The sequence below is a fragment of the Eubalaena glacialis genome, chromosome 14, assembly GCF_028564815.1.
Source record: "Eubalaena glacialis isolate mEubGla1 chromosome 14, mEubGla1.1.hap2.+ XY, whole genome shotgun sequence".
Lineage (NCBI taxonomy): Eukaryota > Metazoa > Chordata > Mammalia > Artiodactyla > Balaenidae > Eubalaena > Eubalaena glacialis.
This window is the reverse complement of record NC_083729.1, coordinates 73,603,769-73,623,586: the sequence shown is the minus strand read 5'-3', so window position 1 is coordinate 73,623,586 and position 19,818 is coordinate 73,603,769. Positions and strand designations below refer to the sequence as shown.

The following is a 19,818-nucleotide window of genomic DNA, read 5'->3' as shown; positions in this document are numbered from 1 at the left end:
GGCCAGACTCCAGAATAGAACACATCCGACCGCAGAGCTGACAGCGCTGACAATAATAAATAAGAAGGGAGGCCATGGTCTTAGGAGGTGATGTTCTTGACAGAAAATAATCAAAAGAATGCTACACTCCTGACAGTTTGGTAATATTTGAAGATTTACTACACAGCAGAGAAGCAGACAGCAGACCAGTGATGTGCACAGAGAGCTACAGCGTCCTCAGCACCCATGCCAACAGCAAGTGAGAAAATGCGGGCACCAGATGCCCAAGGGGCCGACGACCACTTCAGGAGTTCCATTTCCCTCTAGGGCTTTGTTTTATTCTAAAAATGAAGAGTGTGTTTTCGAACGAGTTTTAGGCACAAATACACTTAAATACACTATTTTCCGAGTCTCTTTTAGGGAAAGAAAACCAGAATGTAGGCTAAGAGGAGGGGAAAATGAGGACTGACTCCAGAGGCCTGTTTAGACCTGTTGCCTGACACAATAGGGGCGCAGTGGGGGTGAGAGGCAGCTGTAGCCAGCACAGAGAGCAAGTCAGGTCAGCAAGCATGCCCAGCTGTGCAAGTGCATTCCCTGCTGCACCAGGAATTAAAAGGGAAGAAATCACATCACTGACACATTTTCTCATTAAAATGCCATTTGCAGTTGCCGACCAGCTCTGAGACAAAGTATCATGTATTAAAATCAGTCCCATATTCCCATCCTTTACATATTACAGTCATGTAACATAAAAGCCAACTCTTCCTTAGTGGGGAAAGACAAGAAATATTGACAGTAAACTCAGGAATAAGAAATGTATGTCCACTATTGCCACCACTATTTACTTAACGTTGCCTTGGAAGTGTAATCCAACACAGTTAAAACAAAACAATTGGACACATGAGAATTAGAAAAGAAAAGCCAGGATTATCTCGCACTACAAATAAATGTCTTGAAAGCCAAGTGAAAAACTACTGCAAACAATAAAAGATACCAGTAGCCTTCATACATACAAATAAAAATACACAATTTTAAAATCTAATGGAACAAAAGACATGAGTTAAAACAGCAACAAAAAGACAAACTACTTAGAAATGTGAAAAACTTGCATGAAGAAAATATTTAAACACTCCTGAAAGATCGAAAAACAGACTTGAAAGAAAAGAAATGATGTGTTCTTGGATAGAAATACCTGGTATCATAACAATGTCAGTTCTTCTTAATTTATTAATTTATATCAATCCCCATGAAATACTACCAGGTTATTTTTCTTTTCCTGGAGCGAGATAATTTCATGAATGTGAGATTGGTGCATGCATTATATACAAATCAAAGAACCATAAAAAACATCCAGAAATCAGATCCAAGTACATATAAAAATCTATGGACTTCTACATTTTGCTTTTCTTTTTTACCTCATTAATAATAACCTGAATTTGAACTAAGCAGGAATCACTGAAATCGACTGAAACACACTGAATATACAAAAATCATGAATTCATAATGACATGCAATGATAAAGACAACAAGAAGGGAGAAAAAAATTCACTCCCACCACTACCATCACCCATTAATTATCACTGGAAATTTCAAGGAAACTAACTCCTTCCGCTAAAAGTTATCAATTCCAACTTTTCTAAATAAACTCTAAGGTAACTGGGTAGCCCTAGTGAGGAAAACTCTTCGTTTACAGAAGAAAACCAACCGATAAATACAGTGAAAGGGAAAAATTAGAATATATAACTCCTGTTTGTAACACCTAACAAAATAACTGATTCAGGAAAAGGTAAATGGATGAAACTATTAGATGAACAGTTGATGAGAATCTTTATTTATTTATTTTTTTAATATATTTATTTATTTTTGGCTGTATTGGGTCTTCATTGCTGTGCACGGGCTTTCTCTAGTTGCGGCGAGTGGGGGCTACTCTTCATTGCGGTGCCCGGGCTTCTCATTGTGGTGGCTTCTCTTGTTGTGGAGCAGGGGCTCCAGGTGGGCGGGCTGCAGTAGTTGTGGCCCCCGGGCTCTAGAGCACAGGCTCAGTAGTTGTGGCACAGGGGCTTAGTTGTTCCACGGCATGTGGGATCTTCCAGGACCAGGGCTCGAACCCGTGCCCCCTGCATTGGCAAACGGATTCTTAACCACTGTGCCACCACGGAAGTCTTGATGGGCATCTTTAGAATGAAGAGACAACACTGGCAGCATCTGAACCCAGTGTCAATCAGATGTTAGGTGCCTTCAGAAGTGATACAATATGAAAGAGATGGCCTATAAAGCATTCTATCAAAAATATAAACCTAATTTAGAAGCTAATTTTCTGCTTATAAGAATGATGAAGGATAGGGGATCATGTTAAACAACAAATGAAGAAGAAACAAGATTTTCAGTTTCCTCAACCAAACAATTGAATCGAAAAAAAAAAAAAATGTGTGGGAGACAGGCTGGTCTTGACTAAATGAGGGGTCAGAAAAACAGGCACATTTAGATTCTCAAGGTCATTAGTAATCAGGAAATGCAAATTAAAACTACAATGAGGCATCACTTTATACCTTTTTGAATGGTCAAATAATAATAAAAAACACTGAAAATGACAAGTGTTGACTAAAATGTGGAGCAAACAGAATTCTCATATATTGCTTTGGAAATGCAAAATGGTGCAGCCACTCTGGAAAACAGTTTGCAGTGTTGTAAAAAGTTAAACGTGCATTTACCATGTGACCCAGCAAACCTAGATAAATACTCCTGGACATTTACCCCAAAGAAAAGACATATATCCACACAAAACCTACAGTGAATGTTTATATTAAGATTTATTCATAATCACCCAAAATAACCCAAATGACAAACATTCCAAACGTCCATCAACTTGTGACTGGATAAACAAACTGTGGCAACAACCATCATCCATATGATGGAATAATGCTCAGCAATGAAAAAGGTACAAGCTATGATAAAGGGAACAACAAGACCAATTTCAGAATAATTATGCTAAGTGAAAGAAGCTAGACTTAAAAAGTTAGACACTGCATGATTCCACTTATAGGATATTCTGGAAAAGAAAAAACTATGGGGAGAGATAAAAATATCAGTTGTTTCAAGGAACTGTGGTAACAGGGAGGGAATAGACTAAAAGAAGCACGACAGAACTTCTTGATTATGCTGGTGGTTACATAAATAGATTGATTTGTCAAAATCCATAGGACTGCACACCTAAAAGTAGTAAAATTTGCTGAATATGAATTACATCTCAATAAACCTGAACTTTAAAAGAGAGCAAGAGAGAGAGAAAGGGAGAAGGGCCTAGGAAACATAACAACAAATGCAATATATGGAATTTGTTTGAATTCTGATTCAAACGAATAACTATGAAAAAATATTTTTAAAGCAAATTGGAACACCTAATTGTGGCCTGAATATTAGCTGAAACCAATAAATTATTTTACATTTTGCTAGATGGGACAATGACAAAATGGTTATGTTCTTTTAAAGCCCATATTTTATATTTTTAAGAATAGCGTTTAGGGGTAAAATGACACGCTTTATAACATCCAGACAAAAACCTAAGAGACAAAAAAGAGACACATTTAAAAACTAGCAACATTTGTATAATTCTAGCACCCAGGTGAGGAATATATGACAGTTCATTATAAAAGAGAAACAAGCTAGTCATATAAGCAACTCTATTTTGTGTATGTTTGAAAATGTTTATAATTAAAGATTAAAATAATAGCAAACATTTGTTGAGCATTTATCCCATGTCTGGCAATGTTTTAACTACTTTACAGGTTAACACATTTAATGCTCATTGCAAACCTAAGTACAATTATAATCCCCCTTTTATACATGAGAAGACTGAGATCCTCTAAAGTTTAAAAATTGTCCCAACATGAAGTAACCAGTAAGAGGCAAGCAGGCTCAGCCTACATTCTTAACCACTTCTAAGTCATAACATAGGTTACAAGGTCTGCTTATAGTCTATGTGATTTCTCTTAATTCAGTTATCATGTTGACACATTCAGCTATATATCTTCATGCTCATCGTTTTTTTAATTCTGTGATTTCACACTAAAGTACAGAAACCATACCATCTGCAATTCTCTAAACTGTAACAACAGGCCTAGTTAGATTATGGAAGAAACAAAATGTGAAAGTTAATTTCGTATATAATTTGGAATAAGATAAATCCATTTGAACTACTACTTTTTTTTTGCCAGGAGAATGATTTAGTAAGTGATAAAACTGATTTACTCCACTGGTTCCTTTTCAGTTTCATATGCATACCTTCAATTCCATTTTCCCATCTGCGTTTTCTATTACTGAAACGAAGAAGTGTACTACACCATAAAACTATCCTGAACAGGCACATGAATATTTAGTAAGATGTTTTTGTATAGATATGGCTAATCACTGTCAGCTGAAAAAAATGGGAAATGGCAAAGAATTTGTCAACCCATGGACTTTTACTTCTCCCTGTCTTTTTTTATCCTTGGGAAAAAGTATAAACTCTAAAATCTAGCAAAATCAAAGTCATAGCAAAGACTAATGTTTCTCTTTCTGGATTTGCCTCCACCGACAGGAAGTTAAAAATAACACAGGGTTGTATGTGTGATCCTTCTCTGAGGTACATCTCCAAGAGGAATATTTAAAAACAAGATTATGGAGGGATTTGATTTACACATGAAAGTTTAGCCAAGACACATTGATCTAGGGAATAATTTGGGGTGATCCTAATAGCACTTTGCTTTTCAGAGCGGCCAAATAGTTAATCAACTAACATTTTGGGAAGTTAAATAGAGCTCCTTTTTCACTGAAAAGGGAACACAATGATAAAATCAAATCACTCAGCAACAAAACTCAAAGCTATAAATGAATTTTTATTGGAATGGAGGGTTCTGACTTTTTTCCTCATACTTATATATCAATATTACCTATTCATCAGGAAATACACTCTAGGAAAATATTATTTAATTCAGATTACATAAATTAGCCAACACTTTGTTCTTCTTCAGATAAGAAAAACGTTATATTTAAGAATGAGATGTCTTCATAAATTTTATTAGATTTCTCCTTTGTATCCATGACTATTTTAAAGGGAAAAATCAGTACCATTTGTATTAATTTTCTATCACTGCTATAACAGATTACTACAAATTTAGTAGGTTAAGCAAACACAAATTTATAATCTTAAAGTACTGTAGGTCAGAAGTCCAAAATGAGTCTCAGCAGACAAAAATCAAGGTGTCAGCAGAGTTGCATCTTTTCCAGAGGCTCTAGAGAAGAATCTGTTTCTTTGTTCGTTGAGGTTGTTCCCTGAATTCAATCCTTAGAGGTTGTAGAACTGTCTGCAGTTTCTTGCTGGCAATCAGCTGAGGCCCATTCCCAGCATTAGATGCCACTACATCCCTTGGTTCACAGCTCCTTTTCTCCATTTTCTAAGCCACCCATATAATCCAGGATTACTTCCCCAGTTCATGGTCTCTAACCTTAATCACATCTGCAACATCCCCTTTGCCATGTAAGAGAACATATTCACAGGTTCTGGGGATCAGACAGCAGACAACTTTGAGGGACCATTACTCTGCTTGTCACACCTTTTGATACTACAACATCAGAATCTGAATTAAATTTCTGCTTGCTCAATATAAACTTTCAGACATTTTTGCCTTGGCTGCATGCATCAAGCACCTGGTAATACTGAGAGCAGGTAACAAGGCAGTGGATAGTGGGGCCATTTCAATCACTGAATTTTTTCCAAACCTTCTCACCAAAACAAGGACCATAAAGAAGCCATTAACCGACCTGCGTTACTTACCAGATTATTACTCTTTAAAAAGTATTCAAAGGCATAGGTGATTATGGTCAATTCCAGACTTCTGATCACCGAAAATGTTAAGCATCACCAGGCTGCCCTTACAAAATTTCATGCAAACACAAAGAAGACTGTTGCTTTAGTTGATTCTCATATGTATGCTACATAAAGGTACAGCTGCCACTAGCTTTCTTGAAACATTGAAATCATCACTAAATCCACTGCCCATTAAGATTCTCACAAACTGGTATGGAAAGATATTTCACAGCTGCCAGTATTCAATCCCTCTGGCATTCTTGAAAATCAAAACATCAGTTTTCAAGTGTAATAAATCAGTTTCTTCTATGAGAGGAACAGCAGCCAAAAATTAAATTAGGTGTGTCTTCCTAAAATTAACATCACTGGGAAACTGCCAAAGTCATTGTATATAAAATTCCATTATCATTGTGGTATTTTTCTCCCTTTACAGGTGGGAGGGTGAAACAATTTTCATTTCTGCCTGATTTTTGTCACTTAGCTGTCTTCCAGTCAGGATTCCATCCCACATCCCTTTTTACTTTCCCAACATACATTTATTTAATGACTCCTGGGAGCCAGGCACAGTTCTGGATATTAGAATCTGACAAACTCAAAGATAAGATAAAGATATTTCATGAATATCTCGAAAAAGGTGACAGAGGAACTGGTGAATTTCTGAAACGCCTCCACCTTCAAAAAGCAGATCCTAACTGGACAGCTGCATGTAAATCAATGAAGTTAGAACACACCCTCACACCATACACAAAAATAAACTCAAAATGGATTAAAGACTTAAGTATAAGACATGAGACCAAAAAGCTCCTAGAAGTTAACATAGGCAAAACATTCTCAGACATAAATCATTGTAATATTTTCTTAGATCAGCCTCCCACGGCAAAAGAAATAAGAGCAAAAATAAATGAGACCTAATCAAACTTACAAGTTTTTGCACAGCAAAGGAAACGCTAAACAAAATGAAAAGACAACCTGTGGACTGGGAGAAAACATTTGCAAACAACGCGACGGACAAGGGCTTAATTTCTAAAATATACAAACAGCTCATACAACTCAATATCAAAATGAACAACCCAATTAAAAAAGAAAAAAAAAAAGAAGAAGCAGATCCTAAAAAACACGGATTTCTAAAATCTAATCAGGAGACGGGGTTGCTACAATGGGCATTTCTTGACCAAAGCTCCAATTCAGACCTACTTGCCTTTCCTGAAATAGTGGTAACTTTTGTAGTAACATCTGAGAGCCGAGCATTTGCCATTAAATTTTCTGTCTTCAGTGTTAGATGGCCCAAAAGCTTGTGGGAACTTTGTTCAGAAGAAATATCCTTCCTTTGTGCTGAAGAATAGCCAAAGATTTGGAGGTTAAACCATATTCTCCTGACTTCTCCCCAAACAAACACGCTGTCTATTTTAAAAGCCAAGGCAATACAAATACTTAATTTGATGACAAAGGGAGGATTGAATAAAGATTATATTAAACTAGCCCACTGGTGGAAGAGTTCAGATGTCTAATGGGCCCTGTAGGCACCTTTAAACACAGGATTAAATCTTTAATGAGACCTTGAAAAACAGTGAATTTCTGTGGCCGTGAGGGAGATCCAGGGCCTCAAGACATACCTGGCCTGGTACCTGATTACAAAATGAAGAGAATTCTAAAAAGAAAATAAAAAGTAGGGTAAAAATTTTAAAAAGACAGAATCAAAGAAAAAAAGTACAATGTATGCTATTAGTAGTAATGTCAAATATGACAGGAATCCCAAACAAAATGGCTACACTAAATTATTAAAAAGCAGAGATAAAAAAATTGGAAGTTTGGGATTGACATATACACACTACTATATTTAAAATAGATAACCAACAAGGACTCACTGTACAGCACAGGGAACTCTGCTAAATATTCTGTTATAACCTAAAGGGAAAAACAATTTGAGAAAGAATAGATACATGTATATGTATAACCGAATCACTCTGCTGTATACCCGAAACTAACACAACATTGTTAATCAACTATAATCCAATATAAAATAAAAGTAATTAAAAAAAAGAATATGCCAAAAAAAAAAGCAGAGATAGCCAGTGTGGCTCTTAAATATACAGTTATATACCATTTAACGGACAACATATTTAAAATACAAAAAGACTGAAAGAAAAGAAAATATGCACCATGTGGAAAATTAGATACAATACTTATCTGGCTAGATATTAAAGCTTATTACAAATCACCAATAATGATAAAATATACTGACTTGGAAATTGTCCAACAGACCAGGACAGAAGAGAGAGCCCAGGAGCAGATCTATGCTACATGGAAAGTCAGTGTGGACAGAGGGTACATGGCAGATGAGCTCGCAAAAACAGACTACATGGGCTTCCCTGGTGGTGCAGTGGTTAAGAATCTGCCTGCCAATGCAGGGGACACAGGTTCGAGCCCTGGTCCGGGAAGAGCCCACATGCCGCGGAGCAACTAAGCCTGTGCGCCACAACTACTGAGCCCGCACGCCACAACTACTGAAGCCCACACGCCTAGAGGCCGTGCTCCGCAACAAGAGAAGCCACCACAATGAGAAGCCCACACACTACAACGAAGAGTAGCCCCCGCTTGCCGCAACTAGAGAAAGCCCGCGCAGAGCAACAAAGACCCAACACAGCCAAAGATAAGTAAAAATAAAATAAATTTGTACAAGAAAAAAAAAAAGTAAAAACAGACTACAAATGCTACTGGGGCAATTGTATTCATCCACACAATGAAAAACATAATTAGATTCCTACCTGACTCATACTTAAAAATATATTCCAGACAAATGATAGATTTGAATATAAAATGAAAAAATGTTTAAACTAAAAAGAAAATACAATGAAAAAATGTTTAAACTAAAAAGAAAATATTGGAAAATATTTTCTGTCCTTAAGATTAGAAAAGAATTCCTAAGCAAGATGCCCTCCACTAAAAAGGAAACCCACAAAATGCAAGTTAAAACAATGATAAATTATTTACCTCAAAAGTAGCAGCATCAAAAGTCCCCATTAAATAAAAAATGGCAGAAAATATTTGAACTTTATACAACTGACAAAGGAATATTATCTTGAAAATATAATGAAATGCCACATATTAATAAGAAAAAGACAAATGACCTAATAGAAAAAAGACCAAAATATCTAAACAGAAAATTTAAAAGCAAAATAAGTAGTGAAACATGTAGTTGTAGCTATGGAGCTACTGAGTGTTGGGGTATTTTTCACTCATTTACAATTTCCATTCAGTTGTTGGACTGTCTGGGCGCACTAGTCCAGATGAGGATATCTACATGGCAGCTATTCACACCTCAATGACCACACCTGATTAAAGGCAGTGATGACGTTAGTATACCCAAGTGTCATCTAAATAATCTATTCAAACATTTTCCACTTACATTTATCAAATGAATTTATAAAATTTTACATTAAAGTATCAGATAAAAAGGATACAATATCACCTTCCTCAACAGAGGGACTGAATTAAACTTAGATTCTCCCATTTTTAGAACAGCAAATGTATTCAGCTCAGAGTGATTGCATGAAGCAAAACTGTCATAAACACATGCAGAGTGCCAGCACTATTAAACTGGTAACACTTTAAAATACCACTCACCTTTATACACCTGACCTAATTGGATTTCAAAATCATAGGGGAAAAGTCAGTGTATTTTAAAGCACCAAATTAATTAATGGTTTAAAATAAATTTTAGGCTATCTACAATAAATGTTTAGAAAGGATGAAGGTATTTCTTCCGCTAATCAAAATATTATATAATATTTTTCTGAAACTTCTTCAAGCCTGAAATAATTTGTAATAGTCTTCCTACAGTTTGAAAGGGCAAATGTCACTGACTTTCCAGTACCTTGTCATATCATTGCAAAATGACCTAAAATAACATTTCTAAATGAAAACTATGTCTTTCTGATATGAATCAATATTTTTACAAAACTCATCTAAATAAATATATAGTTTTAAAATTCCTAAGTAGATTTTGATGTCATTAAATACCATTTAATGTAATATTGGAAAATTTTAACTGAAAACAAATAAGTGAAATTAAACTAAAAATGCATCATTCCTTCAAAGAATAAAGAAAGCATTAAACATTCTGAAACTACTTGTGGGTGGTAAGCAACCATCATACAATGGAGTCCAATTATAAGAACTTACAGCTGATCCTAACATCTTAACATTATGTAAAACACATGCCTTAAGCAACTGAACTATGGTTCTCTCATGAACATTTGAAATGCACTAAGATCAAAGAGGAAAATCATGAACTCAAAGAAAGCTTAAAATGTAAAACCAACGCGAAGAACATGGCTGTAAACTTGTATACTCACATTTTCAAATGAGTAAACTTAAGTAAAGTAAATTTAAGTTAAAGTGGAAGTTATGCTTTAAAGTTTTTAGTAGACATATTTCCTAAATGATGCATAGTAACTCCATTTCAGAAAACAAGGAAATCTCTGAACTTCTTCATTTATGAATGAAATAATGTTATTTTAATACCAAGTTTAAATGCATAAGGCTTTTAATTTAAACTCTATAAATAACTGACCCACATATTTTACAGCAGGCTCAATGCCTAGTGAAGTTGTAGGTTCAAAATGAGAGAAAAGCAAACACTAAAAATGAATGATATCATCTATCAATGAGCATGCACACCCCATAAATTTAATCTCAGATATACTAATACCTGGTCTTATAAACAATACATAAATAAATATATGAGCCTTGACTAACAAAATAATGAGATTCTTGTTCTGGACTCTTTAGATGGAATCAAACTAAAGTAGAAGATATAACCTTTTAAAATACTATATAAAGTAATGTGGGTGCTTTTTTAAACTGAGGTATATTATACCTCAGTTTATTTGTTTGTTAACAAATAAAAAGCACAGATATATTTAGTATGTTTAGTTTTAAAAATTGTATACACTGGTGTAACCACCACCCAAAACAAAATATTAAATAAATAGAGAAAATGTCCATCTCCCATAAAATCCCCTTTACCTCCTTCTATTTAATTCCTCTCCTCCCCAACACAGCTAAATGTGGTTGATGTTTTTTAACAAAGCAAACAGAAGTAGACATCTAAATATCTCAATTGGCAATTTATTGAATTGAAATTGTCATTACTAACAAATGTTTGATCTCATTTAGAAGTGTTTTCAGAGCCTGAATAGTGACAAACTTTCATCTTTTAAATGTTTGATTATTGAGAAAAAATTCCAAAGTCATTCATAAATAAGTCTAAAAAAAAGGTAATTACAGAGAAGAAAAAGGAGGTAACATAGTCCAGACACCTAAGTGCCAAGCACTGGGCTAACCATTTTAGACTAATGCTCTCATTTGCTGTTCACAGCAATCCTGAGAGACAGTTATGATTATCTTTATTTTGGAAATGAGGAAATTGAGATTCAATAATGTTAAGTAATTTGGCCAGGATTCCTCATTTGTAGACCCAGGATTCAAGTTCAGGTCTTTTCCTCCAAAAGAGATGCTCTTGTACTAAACTCCAAGGAGACTCTTTACAGTGGTTAATACTGTTTGGAGGGAAAATGAAGCCTCAGGACTTCCTCTCTTTCTGTCTGTGCTTTCAGTACACTTACCCAGCTGTGTGGTGATGGAAGGCAAGCCAGGCAGCAGCAGAATCTAGGGAGATGGACAAATGCCTGCCCTCGGAAAAGTCAGACCCACCTGAAGCAGTTCATGAAAAACCGGGCTTCTGGGAGCAAACCAGAGCAGCAGGTCCATCTTCCTGAAGCTGATGTGGATCATCCACGGGCAGGACTCTGAAGAGCGCTGGTGAGGGGTTTCACCCCACTACCTCCAGCAACATGACCAAAGGTATGCAAGTGCTTGTAGATTTCAAGAGAAGCTTCGTATTGCTTGGGGAGGTAATTCAAACCAACTCAATAAAGACAAGATGATGACAGCTGACAACCCTGGCCACCCATGGCAGCCCAGGGAATGGTGACAATGCCAGGTTTTTGTTTCACTTTTTCAATATTTTTCTGCTATGAGGGCACAGTGGGCAGATGGAAGCACATGACAACCATGGGTAATTTCAGCTGGGTGAATCTGTAAAACTATTTCCTTGAGAATGGATAAGCTCGAAGAGTCAGATACATTCCATCACAAGAGGATATTCTGCTTTGCAGAATACCTAACAAAATATTCCTAAGTACAACTTTGAAACTTACTATGTTCCTTTCAAAATGTCTGATGTAGGCAGTCAAAGATCAAAAAGGAAATGTCGGTTTGAATGCTTCCTTATTTCTTCCAGTGAGTTTGACCAGGTGGTAGGCAAGATAGATGACCAATGCCTTACAGAATCTCTGAGCATTTTTGAAAGGATTGTCAATAACCAGGTTTTCAGCAATGTCGCCATAATTCTCTTCTTAAATGAGACAGACTTGCTTGAGGAGAAAGTGCAAATGTTGAGCCCCAGAGATTATTTCTTAGAATTTGAAGAGGATTCTCACTGCTTAAGAGACATCTAAAAACTCCTGGGGGAATGTTGCTGTTAACAAATGCCAGGACCAGCAGCATAAGCTCTTATACCAGCGCCTCACAGTACTATCAACATGGAAACACCTGCCTTATTTTCCAAGATGTGCCAGGTACTATTCCTCATGACAACTTTAAGCACCTTATTCTACAGTGATGCACAAAAAACTTGTTATTCTAGTATCTTCTTGTGTTTTTATTTTTTTAAATTTATTTATTTTTGGCTGCATTGGGTCTTCGTTGCTGTGCATGGGCTTTCTCTAGCTGCAGCAATTGGGGACTACTCTTCGTTGCAGTGCGTGGGCTTCTCATGGCAGCGGCTTCTCTTGCTGCGGAGCACAGGCTCTAGGTGCGTGGGCTTCGGTAGTTATGGCATGCGGGCTCAGTAGTTGTGGCGCACAGGCTTTGTTGCTCTGCGGCATGTGGGATCTTCCTGGACCAGGGCTCGAACCTGTGTCCCCTGCATTGGCAGACGGATTCTTAACCACTGCACCACCATGTGAGGTGGTAACTCATTGTAGTTTTGAGTTGCATTTCTCTAGAATTAGAAAAATCTTGATTCTATGCTTAACTTCTTGGAAATCTTAGTCCCTCATCTGCAGACTTTGGTTTGTGGCTGAAACCTGCTGAATAACATAATCTGCAAAGTTCAGGCTTTGATCTGTTTCACTATGGCTATGATTTGAGTTAAGTGGCAATCTCCTAGCAGACCTCAAACTAGGTAAATTTCAGGCTTTAAATTTTTCCACTTTTAAAACTGAATACTCTGTTGGTGCCAACTACTGGTAGCCTTAAATACTGTAGGTATGAGGTTAAGGAAAAGCAAAACAAGCAAGATTAAGATCTTCCTCTGCCTTACATCTGTTACCTATCTTTATGGTGGCCTCCTACTTTGAAAAAGATATTGGAAAAAAAATTGATCTAAGGAATGACATTCTCTACGTTTACACAGATTTAGCCTTCATTTTTTTTAAACTGCTTGTACACCCACCTCACCTTGTTTTTGAATTCTGTGGTTTTTGAAGACAATGTTCTCAAGGTTTTAAAGTTTATATAAGGATTTCTGGTATGACGCTAATGAAGGGTTTGCAAGTGGTATCAAAGAGCAAAAGGTACATGAATGCCATACATAATATTTTGATCAAAAGGAAAGAGTGGAAAAGAATTTGCCTTTTTCATATTTAATTATTATGTAATTAATGTGCCATATGTAGAACATTCTGGCCATAACAGCAACTAAAAACTGCAAGCAAGTTCATAATAGAATGGTCTAAATAAATATATACTTTCCATAAACATTTTTTAAAAATAAAATCAGATGTCACTATATTTTAATAAAGCTAATTTTCTTAGCGTCATCAACTTCTACAGTGGAAGAGATGTAAGGTAATATGTGTTGACCTTGTAATTTTTTAAATGAGGAAACTAAAGTAGAAGTCAGTGAGGAGTTAAAACTGGACATAAAATCCACTCTCTTTATTCCAAGTCTGGGTTCCTCTCCAAGTTTTCTGGGAAAACTCATTCACAGTTTTCAAACATCTTTAGTCTGAATGCTTTTCTCAAAAGTAATCAAATGCAGAAATTTGGTATAAAAACAGATCAAAGCAGAGGTGTTCAGGTAGAAGCTGTTGGGGAACCACAAATTCCAGTCTACACCCTCTCCCTCCCCAGTCATATTTCCAGGAATCCCTAAGATTTGGTGGAATACAGTTAGAAAACCATATGCTGTATACCATATCAACTCATAAAATAATCTGGAAGATAGCCAAGTATTAAAATGTGAAAAAAAAAGTTAAACATCAATACAAAAGACAAATTACAATTCAATATAACAATCTGAGAACTGTCCCAAGTTAGCTCATGATTATGCACCAAATGAATGAGGCTGAAAATGGGCACCCATAAGAGTTCAGGAAAGGAAGCGTCACAGTGTGCTGAGTGTGGTCTGGAGTAATTTACCAAAGAGAGGACTGGGAGGTAGGAGGTAAATGGAGACCTGGGTGAACAGCTGGAATCTGTCAAGTGGAATAAATTGGAGCTCTGTTTTCCCTAGACACTTCAAGGATAAAGTTAATGGCAGGAGTTGAGGTCTGCTGGAATAAAGAGATAAAATGACCACATCTATCACTCCTGAAGTCAAGAAAACCTCCCTGGCTGTACATGCACAGGAAGGCTCCTTGGGGGGTCAAAAAGGGAGGGGTCGTCACCCCATAACAGGTGGTGTCAACCTCCCATAAGCCTGTCAACCTCCCATAAGCCTCTGCACTGGAATCCATCTTAAAAAAAGATGTGCATGCATACTGGGGAGGGCCCTAAGACAGGTCAGATGTGGGAAAAGAAGCGAGATAATTGGCCAGAGGAGAACAAAGACCCAGAAGAACCGCCCTTATATAAATGATTTAACTGCCTCTTTACTGCGTTCCTCCTCAATAAGGAGGACGCCCACACCCATTCTCTCTGGGTGTGTATTCCTGCTTTGCTTCTGTCTAAAGAAACTGCTTCTCTGCGTGCTCTCCCACATGTTGTGTTGTGCTAATAATAATAAACTTTGTACCTGTTTTTACAGTTTTTGCCTCCTTAAGACATTCTTGTTTTTCAATGGGGGCAAGAGCCAGGGCAACTTTGCTTCTAGCCTCTAGCCCCTGGTGGACTAGTGGTTAGGATTCCTGGTTTTCATCCAGCCTTGCCAGGTTCAATTCCTGGGCAGGGAACTAAGATCCTGCTTCAAGCCATCACTCACTGCTGTCTCCCCAAGATCAACTTCACTCTTAAGATATGTGTGGTATTTAAATAAGAGGACAGTAGTAGTGAAAGAGGAAGAGGTAAGGGAAGTAGCATCAGCAATAGCACTGGAACAAGAAAGAACAATATAATTTCAGCAAAAGTGAGTAAGTAGACCAACTAAGCTCAAAGGATGGGCTGGGGAAGCTGAAAAAGGTGAAGTTAAACCCAGAAATATATGTTGAGCTAGACTATTTCAAGTTAATGAGTTCTGATTTTATCCTGCAGGCTACAGGGAATTACTGAAGGTTTCTGAATCAAGGTAGCAATATGATCAAAGTGTTTTAGGAATTTTATTGAAACAGTGGTGTAAAGATATTCTAGGAAAGAAGAAATTGGAGAAGAAAGATCAGTTAGGAGGCTATTTGCAGACATCCATGCATGATGACGATCAAAACCAGGTTAAAAGCTGAAAGGACATATATATATATATATATATATATATATATATATATATATATATAAATCAGGAAGTAAGATTTGAAAGGACTTAGAAAGTTACCTGTCATTCCAGATATTAAAAAAATAGTCTGGATATTTATCAGAGATCTTGTAAAGAGGATGCATATCTCAGATGATAATTGAACTATATGACCTCTAAGGTTCCTCTGCAGTTCTGAAATTAAAATTCTATGTAATAGACTGAACATGTTGATAAGGGGTGGGCGTGGGTAGGAGCCAAACAAAAATTAAAAATTTAAAGCTTGGTGACTACGTAAATGATGGATATCATTTCTAAGGTGAGACATGTATTATATTGACCATTCCAAAAAAGAAATAAAAAGTAGGCCCGATTCCTTTTAAAACACTGAAATAATTTAAGCCAAAAAATTCAAGTAGCATATTACGGTACATAATCCTCTAGAGTCAAGTGCTTCTAATGATTTAATGACCCACATTTTCCCAGGCTATATACATCAAGGAGATACCTCAGAAGAAAGTGAACTGGGTTGTTATCAGTGCTGATATAAAATAGAGCAAAATCATTTAACATTTGGTCCTTTCAACCAGCCACACAGGCACTCAACAGTAGGCAAATTACCCTGAGCTTGAATGAGAACAACATAGATACTTTATAGTTTGGACCTTTCATATTTATATTTTTTTCATTAGTTCATTGGTCTCCTGAGGGCAGCATTATATTGTTTCATTTTCTTTGTAACTCTGCATAGCACTTAATCTACACATTCTATGCAAAAGAGGAGTGACTAATTCATGTTCAATTTTAGTTCACTATTATCTCTAGATCTTTTTTCACTTATTAAACTGATAGTGTGTCATTCTCATTTTCTACATTTATAGCTTATTATTATTCTGAAGGGTACTTCCCGGAATGGCCCCCAATTAAATTTACTATCAAATTTTCTCATCTCTTTTTCAATTTATAAAAGTGCTTTGAATTCTACATTTAGCCTGAAGTATTCCCAGTGTGATATACAAGTACCATCATACTTCCTATGCTGACAAGTTATAATCAGCAAATTTCATCGTCAGGTTCTTAATTCCTTTATCTAAATTGGATCTTACAATTTTTATATATAAGTTATTTGTGAGAAATTCTTTTCCATGTTTACAAAGACTTCAACAACAGTATCTCACTTTATATCCCAGAAATATGTAAAGGAAAAATTATTCCTGGGATTTGCCAAACACCTGGGATTGTGATACCAAGACCTTGCCCAACACTACTTAAGAAATGCCAGTTATCTCATCAGAAGGAAAACTGTCTACTGGGGGAATACAACACTGAACTGATCCACTGAACAGAGTACTGGAGCTATGTTCCTGAAGACCTTTCAAGAAATGATAGATCAGGATAGACAATTATCTGCTCTGGGTTATTTAGACATCCATCTGTCATAATTTAAAAGACATATATCAAGGTTTCTGACATAATTCTAGGTCATTAGAACTTTCTGAAGAATAAAATCTGCAGAATACCAATAAATGGTAGAGTAATTCCACCTTTCTTTAGATTTCAGGAGCAAATGATAGCTGTGAAAACCCCTGAAGTTCTGTCCTTAATTATAAACAGCAACATCATTAACACATGTGAATTTAAATTTATCTATCACTTGAACGTCCTGGTTTAACACATTTACAAGTCAAGATACAGAATAAATTCTCTAAGTATTACAAGGCAATGCTGTTATAATGTGAGGATTGTACATAATGATGCCAATTTACTGGGTTGAAGAGGACATTACTGCAATTTAACCAGTCATTATAAACCATGGTCTCATTTTAGTTCAGCTGTGTTAATTTAGAAAGTAATAAAATGTGTTTTTAGAATTTATGGCCTGGTTATCTCCACAATAAATATCAACACATTCAATTCCAAAAGGGCTTTGGCATGAGAAGTAATTATAATGTTTTATTTGTACCTTAATAGATTTTTTAAAAGTCTCAGTCTACATATGTTGCTTAAGCCTAGCTGACACTGAATTTAAATTTGCCAAAGAAGTTATTAAATAGGAACACGGAGTTTCCAATGCAGACACAACCATTAAGTGACTGGTGATTATATTTGTGACAGTGGTATCAAGTCCTCCATTAATTCCTGGATGGTTTAATGTTTTAAGACCTAATAGATTCCTAGAAGCACATATGGGATAGGACATCAAAAATTAGGTGGAAGATAAAGCAGTGAAGAACAAAAGAAATGCACTTAGAATTCCTTTATAAATCCTTCAGTCCTTCTCAAGACAAAGAATCAAGTTCAAATTCTTTAGTATAGCATGCCTTCATGAGCTGACGCCTCTTTGCATTTGCTCTCTCCTACCTTTTCAATCCCCAGTACACTCACCTACCAAACCATTTCCCCTACATTCACATGCATTTTTGCCCCATGACTCTCCTGGCAGCCTCCTGCTCATTCCTCCACCCAGCTAAAATGGACTCTTTAGCCTCTCCCTGAGAGTACAGCTATTTCCAGAAGGGCTCCCATAATGCCCCATACAGAAACCTGTCACCATACCTAATGCAACCGTGGTAACCATTTACTGTTTGCTTTCTCCTCTAGATGGTGATATAAGCACTAATTTTGCTTCTCTGTATAATTACCAAGATATAGTTAGTACTTACTTTTTAAATGAATGAATGAATGATTTAATGAACTTAAAAATTAAAAATGTCAATATGTCACACTTCCATATATAATGGGTTCAACATTTACTAAATAAATGAACAAATATTTACTTAGCACTTATGATATGCCAGACATTATACAAAGTGAAGAACAAAGAAGAATACAATAAAAACATGACTATGAAGACTCTTACATTTATCAGATGAGATAAAAATTTATCATCCTACTATATGTAAATGGTATAAGAAGCATTACATGATGTCTGAAAAAAAGATCTGGTGTCCTCCTCAGGTCAGTGTCTTTAATGCCTACCTTCTGCCCCATCAAGTCTGCAGGCATCTTCTAAGAACAGTCCAGTCTTCTCTGGTTTAGTGATTTTTTTCAGGTACCATCTCTCTCCTCAATTTTAAACCATTTGTTCTGTTCTGATTGGAGCCTCCAGTTTGCACCATCCCTCAAAGTCTAACCATCTGGAGTTGATGAGTCATTGCCTGATTTTGGCTTCTTCCCAGGATGCTGTATTGTAAAACACATCCTTTGGCTCCAGCTTCTATGGCCTCCCCATAAGCAATGGCCACCTGACCTCAGACTGCAATTCCAAGGAATTCATCTAACATCTCTGCCTCTACTTGACTGGGAAGGGGGCTGGGGGGACTCACCAAGCCAGAATAAAGAGGAAGGATTAACTCATTCTGACTAGGATGAAAAGTGAAGACTATACAGGGGCAACAACATTTGAATTGGCCCTTACCTGTTGAGGCAGGTGGAAAAAATAAGAGGCAGAAGGTAGAGGTGCCTTCCTGCTTGAGTAATGGTATAAAACGTAAAACTGAAAGGCCTCTTCAGGTAAAGTCAAGCAGACTTGCCTGCATTGGTCACACTCAATCACATATCCAGTAAATGTGGAAACATTAAAATGTTGTAAAAGCCTTAGGAGTGCCAGATTAAGGTCTATAAGAAATTCAAGGAAAATTCCATCTTTTAGAGATAAAAGATGAAATACATTTGGGAAAGAGAATGCATTACAAGTGATAACACTGTAAGAAAAAAGGAGCAGCACGACTTTATGAAATTGGCCTCATGCAATCTCAAGGCTATTTGAGTTGTCAATGTACCTTAGTCAAATAAATTTCCTTCTTCCAATTCAGCTTTCTTGTCTACAAAATGAGTAATTTTCTTTCTAAATTCTAGTTTAAAAATTAGCTATTATATTGAATTTGGTAGGCATTTTCTATGTGTTTATCCAAATGTTTGTTCAGTATAGTATCTTCTTTTTATTTAAATTCTTGTCAATGTTGAGCATTTGACATTTTATTATGTTTCATTGATTAAAGCAAATCATAAATATGCTATTTCTGTTTTTAACATATCATTTTAGTAAGAACTTTAAGTACAGGAGAAATTCTAATGGCAAGAAATTAAAGTAGGATTCAATTGCCAAATACAACATAACTTAAAAGTATTTCATTTCATCACAATGGACAGGTATGAACTGTACACTGAGTACCAAACTAAGAAAAAGAAAATAATACTAGGATTGGATTTCCACTTTTCCTTCAGTTTTTCCAATTACATTTTCTCATCATTTTATGCAAAA

General features: G+C 36.1%; 1 protein-coding gene and 1 pseudogene across 1 annotated transcript in view; one reads left to right on the top strand and one right to left on the bottom strand.

The window, feature by feature from the left end:
* Window positions 1-19,818, bottom strand: part of LOC133074642 (catenin alpha-2-like) — a 783,943-nt gene that overhangs the window by 711,429 nt on the left and 52,696 nt on the right. The window lies entirely within an intron of this gene.
* On the top strand, window positions 11,571-12,509 carry LOC133105410 (guanine nucleotide-binding protein subunit alpha-13-like; annotated as a pseudogene).